This window comes from Cibotium barometz, chromosome 14, assembly GCF_041138505.1.
Source record: "Cibotium barometz isolate CiBa-2024 chromosome 14, ASM4113850v1, whole genome shotgun sequence".
Taxonomy (NCBI): Eukaryota; Viridiplantae; Streptophyta; class Polypodiopsida; order Cyatheales; family Cibotiaceae; genus Cibotium; species Cibotium barometz.
Genome location: NC_141059.1, coordinates 34,777,870 through 34,790,799, shown reverse-complemented (window position 1 = coordinate 34,790,799; position 12,930 = coordinate 34,777,870).

Below are 12,930 nucleotides of genomic sequence, written 5' to 3'. Positions count from 1 at the left end.
ACAATTCAAGACCGTGGTAAGGGAAAGGTAATAGAGTGCTCCGCACCACTTCTTCCAGAGTTAGTTTGGATTCCCAAATGATATCGATCATTACCACCTAGCTCAGGAAGGGGGGAGCCACATGAAGCTTCTAGCTCCTCATGCCAGGCACACACTCATATAGAAGTTTCTACATGCTCTACATCTACTCTTGTCAACACCCAACAAAAAACCGATGAGTCTACGTCTCCCCTTGTAATAGTATCGTCGGAAACCATTTCCTCCCTTCGTCAATGGGAGCGTACACTACCATCTCTGCAATTGGATGTGGCCACAAGGGTCATAAAAAGCTATCTGCCCACATCACAACCTATGACCCGCTGGACAAATTGGTTCCAAGAGGCTACAACATCATTGCAAATAATATGATCTACCCAAGGAAAGGGGGAGCATGTACTCACGCTTGACATTCTAATGCTTCCTCCTTAACCTTCTCCCCTGACCATGTAATTGCCAAATTCAAGGAGATGTATATATATAGCTTCATACATTAAAAAAAAAAACAAAGAAAAGAAAAACAAAAAATAGTAAAAAGAGCAAGAGCACAAAAACAAGAGAAATATCCGTATACAATCAAGAACTAGATTGACCTGTCATAAACCTACTGATGCTATATCTGTGTTTGCAGATATGGCAGATGCCCGATCATCATACACTTCATCCACTCCTACCTTTGGTGAGAGGTATCATCTGTACCTTTCTTAGATATTCCACATGTGCTACCCTGTAATTGAAACTGAATGGGATCATATAGATGTACTAGCCAGAGAGGAAAATGTTGAGGAATTAGAATGGCTAATTCGCCTATTGACCATGACTGACCCCTACTCCGTAGAGGACATATCCCCGATAGCCCAATGCTTTCCTTTTCCACAAGATGACTATCCTCGCATGGTTACATTTTTGATGAGTTTATGTGGATGGGAAAATGAAAAGGAAATATCTGACAATGATGAATGGACGGATGAAACTCATGGCACTACTGAGGTTGACTTTATTTATTTGGATGATGCGGATAGAGGCTTAGCCTTAGGGCTAGAGCCAGGACTCTACAACATCCTCTTACCGTATCCTCAGTAGTAGTATGGTGACTGGTAGGTAGGTCAGTGTTTTCAAGTTTTTTCTAGTTTAAATTCCTTAAACAAGTCTTGAAATTTTCACACTGATGTGCCTCTCGAGGTATAGTGCTTGTTAGTTGATTGTACAGGTTGAAAAGTTTGAGGTGGGTTCGCTTTCAAGTCCTGAGACTGCCGCAACGTTCATCACAATATATCTACATCAAATTGCAAGCTGTCTCGTCAAATCAGGGAGATCTCCAATTACAGGTGTAATTCTTCCATACCCACTCTCTTCCGTTTTTACTGTTCAATTAATTGCATAAACTATAATGCATGACCACATGGAAATTGTCAATGTACTACTTAGTTTTTGAAGTTGCTTGCATGCTAGTGTAAATCATTAATGAGCTTAACTTTATTGGAAATATTCCTAGGCAGCATGACGTCTTTAGTTAACCTTGGAATACGATTGTCTTAGGTCTAGGGTCAAACCATCTTAATGTTTGACACTTGGCCATGTGTGTGTTGACCTCTAGGACATAGCTATTACCCCTTTGTCGAAAGGATGCAAGACAAATTATAGTTCAGGAGTGAAGATCAAAAGAAATAGATTAAAAAAAAAAGCCTACAATAAATTGCCATACAAGTCTATGATGTGCTTTAATGTTGGCCTATCGCCTTATTGATACTTGGTAGGCGAGGAGTATTCTACTCCAGACTGATGCCTTGGTTGGTAGGGGGTAGCCTTGCCTAAAGTGAGCTAATAGATTCCTGGATAATGCCTTGTGTTAAACATGGTACCAGGATCGATGTTAGTTTTGCCTTAGGAAGGTCGCCATTGTGTGTAAAAATTGTCACGTGCAAAAAAAAAAGAAGGCAAAAAGCTCCTGTAACTCTGATGTTTCTTGTGTCCCTAGGCTTGTGGTATTAACTTGTTCTTAGAGTAGACACAGTGTGGTCATCTGTTTATTTATTAAGCTTGGTTATTTTCCTTGACTTAGGCCAGTTATAAACCTTGATTAACCTTTGACACCTTGCTTACTCTTGATTTACTTTCAATAATTTTAAACTCCTGTTAATTTGCTACACTAGCTCATTCATGTGACCCTTAAACTAAGTTCTTATAGCAACATCCATTGTGGTCTAACATGCTTGAATTTATACACTTTATATCTTTTGAATTCCAGCATACTTTCACTCTACTTCCCTGTTTTGTAGACGGTCAACAACAACCCTCTCGAGCTTACCATACCATAGCTTCCGAGGACGGAATCTACATTAGGAAGGGGGGCATGTTAACCTATGACGGACATTGAGACGTACTATGTTTTACGTCATTAATTTAAATATTCTGAGTCATGGGCCGGGCTTGTCGGCACCATATGTTAAGGATGAAGGGATTGGGTGATCGTCGATGAGAGGCGCACCTTGAATATTAGTAGGATAAGGGTTAGGATCGACCGGCCATGTATGGGCACCCAAGTGTGAACGGCCAAGTCACCTATAAGAGTCAAATGTAACCCTAAAATCTTCATTCTCATGTGTTGTGAATACAAGAGTGCTCTTGCCTTATCTCCTTGGTTTCCTTCTCCTGCGTGAGAGAGAGAGAGAGAGAGTGAGTGAGAGAGCGATTGAGCACTGTGTAGCAGCACGGCGGTAGAGCGGCGAGACGGCGGCTCCTCCTTCACGGCTGCGACGCGGGAATCCTTCAAGGCGGTAGTTAAGTGGTGAGTGACACACCCTTTGCATTTTGTTTGAGCTTCCTTCCCTGGTTGTATGCTTGCAGCCATTCGTGGCTTGCATACGGTGTCCGGCAAGTCCCCAGCTACGACCTGTGCGGCAAAAGCGCACAGGGCTGCTGTTCGCCCCCCCCACACACAGCATTAACGTATATGTGGGACTGGCCGGGCTGGTCTTCGCCCCCCCCATCCCACACAGAGTTAACGATTTCAGTTTATTTCGTGGGATTGGTCTGCACCCCCCCACCTCGACACACAGGTTTCAAATCCTTTGAAAGCCTTTCAACGCAGAGTTTTTCACAGCATTCGTAGCCATTCAACGCAGAAAACAAAAGAAAACAAACAAAAATTTTGCTTACCTACGATGCTACTTCTTGTGTGTGATGGGGAGAGAGAGTGAGAGAGAGAAAGAGTTCTTCCCTTCAAAAAATCTTCGCCCCCCTCCCTCCACACATTCCCTTGTGGAGATAAGGGTGAGAAGATTGTGGATGAAAACCATCGAGTGGGCTCCGGTCCCCCGTTCGCGCGCGGACTCTCACGATCCCCTCGAACCACACTCTGATACCAGTGTTAGATATCCGTAACGCCACTACGGGCGTTACCACGAGAGGGGACGGCCTCTGGCTCACCACCCAGCCATAGAGGAAGAATGAGGATTGCCCCTCATTCCCCAGGCTATATAGTGTGTGGCCTGCCCTCCACACTAGCCTGGCCGCCCATGACTCCGCACGGGCGTCCTCTCCCACTGAACCCCGGACATGGCCACCCGGTCTGCCGTCGGTCACACAGGCATTACAGCCTACGTGACATGTGGTGTGTCCATTCGGGTGCCCATAACCATTTAAAGTCTTTTAAGAATATATTTTTGACCAAGAGAATTGGAAAATCCATTAAAATTGTAAATTTTCATTGGATTTGAGAATTGTTGGGTGGAATTCAAAATTTCATGAACAATGGGATTCTCAGGAGAAATTAGAAATTTTCTATAAATTATTTTTAGAAATCCTAGAAATTGGTATTTTTTTAAATATCATTGGTATTTTGGTAAAACTATTTGCTAAAAAGTTTCTGGAAAAATATTAGGTTTGGAATGCCATAAGATAGTTTTGGTGAAATTCAAAATTATCGTATTTTGAGGCCTTATAAAATTAGGGAAAATTTGGAAAAAATCATGATAATTCTTTTTCTCGAGAATTTAATATTTTCAAGGGTTATCTAATGTTGAAGTACGTTTTCTCGTGCTGACATTAGATAGATGCGGGTTATTCGCATATTATTAATATGATTATATCTCGTATTAGTAGATATTTCTATTTGAATTAATTCTAAACGACGTTTTCATGATTTTTTACCACTGTTTAGCCATTCTTTTTGGACATGTTCCTTAATTTCTTCAATAATGGCTAGAATTTACGTTCAAAGTGTGTTTCACCTTTGACACTTTTTCATGATAATTTATTTTGCACTTGTTTAAGTGTGGTCTATGCTTAATTTCTTAAGCCAAAGACAAATTCTATCATGGGTTAGTTGATCGGTTTGTTTTGGTGGATTTTATTGGATGTTTTCCAAGTTTTATATGGACTCATCAGGTTCTGCCTAGATCACTTGTATCTAGGGGTTTTTAATGAGTGCTACACACGTGTTTTACTTGCTTACTTTGGAGTTTTGCTTGAATGACACCACGTTCATATACTCCAGATTGATGAGTTGGCCACCAATTTTAATGCTTCTTTTGGCATGATTAATGACCATTAGATGGCATGCATTGATTTTTATGATCAACTATGGTTTTCATGGATTCCAGGAGCTTTTATGCTTTTATCCATGGTTTTATAAGGATCTTTTGATGTTTTGGATAATATCATGTGCTTTGAAGCATGTGCTTTGAAGGTAGCATTTGCCTTTGTTTTTTGCACATAATTTTGGACTATGTTCCTTGTACTCTTGTACATATTCCAACTTGGATACCTAGTTATTTATGTATCTAGGTGAATTTTTATTTTTCTACCCCAACATTATTGAGTTTATTGGGTAGTTATCATTAGAAAGGTGCTAATAATTTAAATTCTTTTCTAATAATGTACTCGAAAAGAGTTATTCCTTGATGTGGTCTCAGGTATATAGAGACAGGTTTTAGTATGTGAAAGTTTGGGATAAGGCCATCTTATTCCTTTTATATAGAATTTTATTTATATTTCCTGGACGGCATATTAGGGAGTTTCAAATTAATAAGGTATGCATGGGTGGTATCATGGTGGTATGGGATGCTAGAGATCCCTCACATATATTATCTTGTGGGATAATTTGGGCTCAAGATTGTTGCTTTGCTTACATCACTTAGTATGTTGACCTCGACATTCAAAGACAATCTCATTTTCTGAATTCATTTGAAGTTGTGCTGTGGGCATTCTCTAGATAAACTTATTTTATCTATAGCCTACATGTTTTGATGAGTGTAATCTCGTCGGCATATTCACTTGTTAAAATTTCTTTTTTTAGAGTTCAACGAGTTTATCTTTTTATGTTCGGATTTAGGAAATCTGGATTCTTTCTTTGATGGCATTAGTTCCGTCTTTTAGGTTATTTATACAGCCCCCACCTGATGGTTTACGGATGTACATATGCGACTCATCGAGACGTTGATGACTCTCTATGTTGATATGGGTAACTCGGGACACCGATAATACCGTGTGCAGATGTGGGTAACTCGGGACACCGATAATACCGTGTGCAGATGTGGGTACGTCGAGTCGCCGATGGATACCTAGTTCCTGCTGTGTTATAATGCCATGTTTTCCTAATTTATTCTGAATGGTTTACAACGATAAAACTACTTTGAGTATGAATTCCTCTGATCATCCGCAGTCTGATGGAAAAATAGAGCGTGTGAATTAGATTGTAGAGGATATGCTTCATGCATATGTCTCTCGAAAATCATCATATTGGGAAAAATATATTTCGATGATGGAATTTGCTTATAATAATTTTAAACTTACGGTTATTAGTTTTAGTCCATTCATGCTTATGTATGCGTATCAACCCAAGGAACCTATTGATGTTGTCTTAAGGACATTGAGCTTGATGCATCGAGGGATTTCTTGTATGATATGTAGGAAATGCTAACCGAAGCTCAAAATTCTCTCACGACGAGTGATCACAATAGAGCACGATTTTATGCTGATAGGGAATGCCCATCTCGGTCTTTTAAACCAGGAGCATTGGTTTATTTAAAAGTTCCTAAAGATTCTTAATTCTTAGACTTTGTCAATAGGAAAATGCTCGAATTTATCTCCTAGATATTGTGGTTCATTTCGAGTTATACATTGGATTGGCATGGTTGCGCGGCATGAACTAAAACTGCCTCCACATGTTAGAGTTTATCTAGTCTTTCATCTCAGTAGATTGAGGATAACACAGTTACTCGTGAAGAACTCGTTGAAGTCGAAAATTTATCCTATGTTCCACATGAACCTCATAAGGTACTTGAATTCAGGAAAAGGAAACTTTATAGTTGACTAATCCCTGTGGTTAAATTTAGGTGGAAAGATTGGGAAATAAAGGATTCGACTTGGGAGTCGGTTAAGAATGTTCAACACATATTTCTTTCTTTTCATTGCAAGAGTGCAATTTTTTAAGAGAGGGAAAGTATATTATATGCACATTATGTGTGCATATATTAGGAGGCTAACCCACATTAGGCTTGTGAGCATGGAAGCATGGGAACAAGCTCTAGTGGAGCATGGGTTAGGACTAACCTTAAGGGTTAAGGTTAGGGTCAGGCATCCAAGGGTCACACATGGGAAATGGAAAGTCAAGAGTCACTTGAGGGCCCTCCTATATAATAGAGGCATGGGACACACTCAAAGGAGGCTAGGCTAGGTTATGATATGATGTTCTCTTATATAGAGGATTATATCTACTCACCTACCATTTCACTCTATAGCTACATGCTACTGGATTGGAGTTATACCTCTTGCTGGTATGGGACATCAAGGTAAAGGTATGATGTACTTCATTATAATTCATGTGTGCATCCCTTGGGCTCAGGGGTGGTCAGGTAGATGAGTTTATGCCTGATTAATGCATGTTTATGAATAACAATTATCTAGAGAGATCTTAGGGTTTTAACACCCTCACACTGGGAAAAGTGTATGATGCCTCCTACATGTCCCTCTCATAATTCTCACAGGTAAGAGGCGATTGGTGTCTCCCTTGGGCTTAACCAACGTCTTACTCCTCGGAACATTCCCACACCCTAAGAATCTAATTTCCCAATTTATCTCGTCTCTAAAACAACTTTTGGTCTCGATTGGAAAGCACGCGCATGCTCAAGTCCACCTTGCCACCCCGCTTTCCAATATTTTATCCTTTTTTAACTTCAACTAAATCCATCCATGGTGTATTTTTTTGATGAGAGCTTTTTGGTTTTAAGGCGAGCGGTTTCTCTCTCTACTCTCTCTCTCAACTATTTCGCTCTCTCTCTTCTGTTTCGCTCTCTCTCTCTCTCTCTCTCTCTCTCCCCGATTTCATAGCATGTTTTTTTTAAAAGATAGCAGACAATGATGAAACTTCCAATATTGTCCAATATATTCCAAGACTTCCGTATATTTATGACCACCACCTACGAGATGTTGAGCATAAGACACCATGGGCCACTATCATAACTTTTTACAAAGACACCATAGAGAGATGAAACTTCCATTATATTCCAAATCAAACTTACAAGACTACAACATATTATGACAAATACCTACGAGATGTTGAACACAAGCAACAATACATGAAAGCATGTGTGTACACAATGTTGTTTGCTTTCATGGGCCACTATCATTGCTGCTTTTTCACAAAGACACCATAGAGATGAAACTTGCATTATATTCCATATCAAAATTACAATATTGCATATTATGATAAACACCTACGAGATGTTGAACACAAGTAATAATACATGAAAGCATGTGGGATCTTAACTATCATTTTGGCCTTCTCTGTCTACCCTAAATTTGCAATGAAGGTGGCAAGTGCTCCTCGAAGAGGAGCCTCCTTTGCCTCTTCAATGATACCAAAGGCTCTCCACATCCCAATGGATGTTGCCGCTTTCACCTCTAGCATGTTCTTGTTTGCAAGGTCTACCACCTTCTCTATTGTGAGCTTCTTGTAGAGGTCCTACACTTCGGACGTTGTTGTCCATGCTTCCAAAAAGGCATCAGATCTTGGTTCCTTTTCTTTGAGGTGCATGAAAGATTCAAGAGATTTACTTAAGCTGCTTGCAAATTTCGTATTATTAGAGGGGTTGGTAGGAACCCATAATAATAGAGTTCATGCCTAGCCTATGACAATATAAAGAAATAAGGGGTGGGTGGCGTGGGATGTATCCCTCGAATAAAAGTAGTGGAATATGGCAATCTCTATTCTATTTATAAGGTCTCAAAAATTTAATATAAAAATAACTTACAAAAGCATATAAAAATATCAAATGTCTATGCACGTGACTTACAGCTTACAAAGACAACAACACAGTCTCCCTCTCACTCAAACTCTCTCTCTTTCACTCACACACTCTCTCTCCTTCTCCATCTCTATCCATCTTGCTCTGTCTCTCTCTATTGTTAATTCAATTATCTAAACGGTATAGGAAAAGCAAAAAACAATGTCACAGATATAATTTAAGTGTATAAAAGTGCATCTAATGTGTGAATGAATATATTTTTGTCATTACAAGAGATCGAATACATCAAAAAGGGCATTGATGCTACTGATGGAAAAGGACATTGGTTACATATAGGGAGATTTATCAAACGGTGCAGGTGTAGGTGGGAATAGTGACCTTGCATGTTTGCGACGTTATGCCCATGATGAGGGCATCATAAAGAAAGCCATGAGGAACATATGTGGCATAAGAGGTCAAAATGGGAACACCGGGTGGCCACCATGACGAGGCACTTGACATTGTTGGGCTCATGGCTACTATGGCAGTTGGAGGAGGGTGGTGAGGAATGTGTGGAGACGATGTCCCCACATCCCCCTACTCCTCCCGTCGAGCATAGTCACTAATGTCACCCTTGAAATATTGTTGCCCTAAATCTTCGAGAACATGCAAAAGTGGTCGTATATAAGAACTTAAGCACATCTCGCCCCACTCCACACTGATGCAATGCCTTTGCAATCCCTTGCATTCTCTAGCAAGGGTCCCAGTTTCGGCAAAGTGATCTAGGACTGCATCCCCTCGATCGATGAACATCCTGAGTAACTACCCTACCATACATGCTTCTTTCATTAACATATATAAATGAATGAAAAACAATAAAAAAGATAATGAATATATAATGATTACACTATACTTGAAATGAATTGTAATGAAGTGAGTGATCTAATTACCTTGCAAATGCCTCGCTATGCTCAACAGCATATCGAATGGGATTCTCGTCGAAACCCAACATGTATGGTTGGGTTCCCTCTTGCGGTTTAGGCTCTATGAAGATATTGTCATCCACCTCGAAACCTAAAAGATCAGCAGAAGCTACCTCACCTCCCTGCCTACTGTCATACTTCGATCGAGTTGACATACTTTGATGGGGGTGCATAAAGATGGTGATGACCAAACAGTGATCTACGTGCACACACTACTTTAGGGAAATCATGGTTGTTCACTTTTTAAAAAATGACTCTTTCACTCACCTCTTCTCATCCTTCTTCTACCATGAGATGCATATATTGCAGGATGTGCATGAACAAAGTCCTACGCAATGTAAAGTTGCAAGTTTCTGCCTCTCGCACAACAATCCCCAAGTGCTCTGTACGTAGAGTACAAATCATAGTGCCGTTGGCATGTAGAAACTCTGTAGTGAGTACAAAGGCTAACTCCACAAGCACCTCTCTAAATACATTCCATCGGGGAACCACATCCGATAGTCTTGGAGAGAAGATTTGTCAAAAAATCTACCCACACCAAGCGCAGGCCTTGAAGGCTATGATACACATCCATGGTTCCCAACCTCATCAAGTGATCCCATGAATTGTTGTAATAGTGCAAGATTCCTGAAACAACATAACATAAGTGGATTGCAAACTATATAATCACGACAAATGGAGAGAGTAACTAGAATGGGTAAGAGATCATACCTATATTTTTGCTTTCCCAAAAGCGCGAGACGGAGGGTGAATTGAAGTCTTCATTTTGACAAGACCAATCACATGTTATTCCCAATGTTCAAATAATAAACTTATGCTAAAACACAAAGATGTTAAGTTGACTTATTGAATCCCAATAGGTCTATGTCGTCTTCCTTTGGACTCTCCAACCCATGCTCTTTGCTCACCACTCAGACTCATCTGCTCATAACACCATGCATGAGACTCATACTCATCATCTTCAAGGGCACTCTCCTCCTCAGCATCCTCCTCATCATCTTCAAGGGTACTCTCCTGAGCATCCTCCTCATCATCATCAACCCCTTCCCACTTTGGCCGTAACCTTTTTTTTGACATTTTATCATGGTTGTGGATGATAGAGCTGCCTGCCTAGCCGGCTTCTTGCCCTTTTCCTTAGGTCGTTCCTCGGTTAGCCGGTTTCTTGCCCTTCTTCGCTTCGGTATCCAACCCACATCGCAACTATAAACTCCCTAAACAAACTTCATCATTCATACAAACATGTTAACCTACACAATAATACTTACTCTAAAACTACACAGCCTCGGTGAGAGGCTTTCTGCCCTTCTTTGCTTTGGCATCCAACCCATATAACAACTATAAACTCCCTAAACAAACTTCATAGTTTATACAAACATGATACCCTATACTTACTCTAAAACTACTTGGCCTCACTAAGAGGAAACTCTCCCTCGAGGTAGTCTATCCACCATGGGCACGATATCCACATCTCCTTGTCCATAGCTTGTCGATCCCCTCTATCTCGGACTGCACCTATGTATCTAAAGGGTGCTCGAGAATACATACCCAATTACACACACAACTTCTCCACCACCTAATACAAAAACATTTGAATAATCTTTTAATACGGTAGACTAACAATAATATGAGACACATAGTATCGTTTATGCTACTACATACCTGTACTACAGAGGTGTCATGCTGTGCATGGCAAGTGTGGTTGCTAGGCTGGATCCAGGGTGGCATTCATTTTTCGTTTCCACCTTACGAACAAGTTTTCAAAGTGTGTCTTCTTAAAAGCTTTAAGGACATTTATGATGTACCAACACCCAGAGTTGAGTGTGGCGCTCTCATGCATGCCATCTAAGGTGGGTAGACTCTCCTCCAACTTTGCATAGAACTGTTTACGAGTACTCGGTCAGTTGGAGCCAGTACACATGACAATGTATCCACACGAAGAATAGTCAATCTCATAAAGGAGGAATATGGGCATCTCTCATTTCAAACTTGCCACCCACCATTATGTCAATGAGCCTACATTTCCTCCATTGTGAACTAGCTTTATGTATCTAGCTACATATCAACAAAACTTTAATGCATTGAGAGAAAATGTGTGATCTTCCACTGCATTTGGAATATGTGCTCGAGTGATCTTTGCTAGCTTGGGAGTAATGAGCTCGCCTTTTCACCCCAACCCTGGTAAGAGATCACCTTCTTGAAAAACTTTGCCCGCAGTCGGGGTTGGCAATTTGTGCCAACTCATGTCCCCTCTTTGTAAATAGTGCCTACGTCTCCTTTAGGGCATCTTTATAATTCTTATCGAATATTTTTGCATTCTGATTGTATTCTCTACTTCTTTGCTCAGGCATGCCATTGACCTTCATTTGGTATGTGGCATTGAACTCATGATGCAATGCATTTATGCTTTAGAAACATCTTTGGAAATGAAAATATGGCTTTATTGTGTGTAAGTACGAGGCGCGCGCATACCTTGAACACCAATTGAGAGAGGAGTGCCATGGGAAGCTTTAACCACTTCAATCTATTAGGCCCCCGATGCCTAAGAGCTTTCTTGGCCCATGCATGATCCTTGTCACTAAACGTTGACAACAACAACTGTGGATCAACAAGGCCCACATGCTACATCATGAATAAATCATATGCTATTGTGTTTCACACATGAATGGTAGTCACCTTATAAATTTTACATGTTTAATAAATTAGGTTAATGATCACATATAAGATGACTCAATCACAAAAAAACAAGATACAAATCCACTTGTTTATCATGTGCAGTACCATTAGGAACTCACCCTCCTCCTACAGGAATCAAACCACCCTACAATTCACCTTTGGAACCTTCTCTCTATCAGCTCGAGTGGTTCTTTCCTATTCTTGCAATGCTTTGAGTCAATGGTTGCCATCCCAGACAACAAACATCTTCCTGACCATGTGTTGCCATCCTTCTATCTGCTCTAGGATCGTGTTGTTAACCTCTTCGAACAATGATAGGTCATGAGGTGACTAACTGCACTTCAACGGTCGAATGGAAGGGGCTCTTGGCTAGGCAAACTCTTGGAGACAATGAATGTTGTCATTATCATGGTATGTTCTCTCTTCCATGCTTTTAATCAACCATTTGATGCAATCCTCATTCATAGAGATTGGAAGGTTTGTAAGGAGGCAACATAGAGGCATTCTCAGAGGGCAATGTTGATTATCAACCAAGTGATTCTCAGAGGGCAGTGTTGATTATCAACCAAGTGATTCTCCACCCAATTCGTGGAGATGTGTCGATCAACCACGTGGCCGAAAGTCTCCTTTATGGACTCCTCTTCGGCAATCATGGCACCACTACTAGCAACACGATTATTGTTGGGCATTGCAAGAGCAAGCCTCGCACCAAACTGTAATTTAGATGTACTGGTGACCTTGCTTAATGTGGCAACTTGCAACATGTCCACATCCTATGTTACTGTAATCTCATATGGATTTTCGGTGAAGCCCTTGGATTGTAAATGTGTTCAAGGAGGTATTATGTTTGGAGAGCTGAGGGTTTGAGATGAAAATATTGAGAGGATCTACACTATTTGATAGGGTGAGAGGGAGAGAGTGGAAAGAGTATGAGGGAGAGAGGGGAGAAAGAGTAGTATGTTTGAGAGCGAAGAGAGGAGAGGAGTGTTTGAAAAGGTGAGAGAGTATGG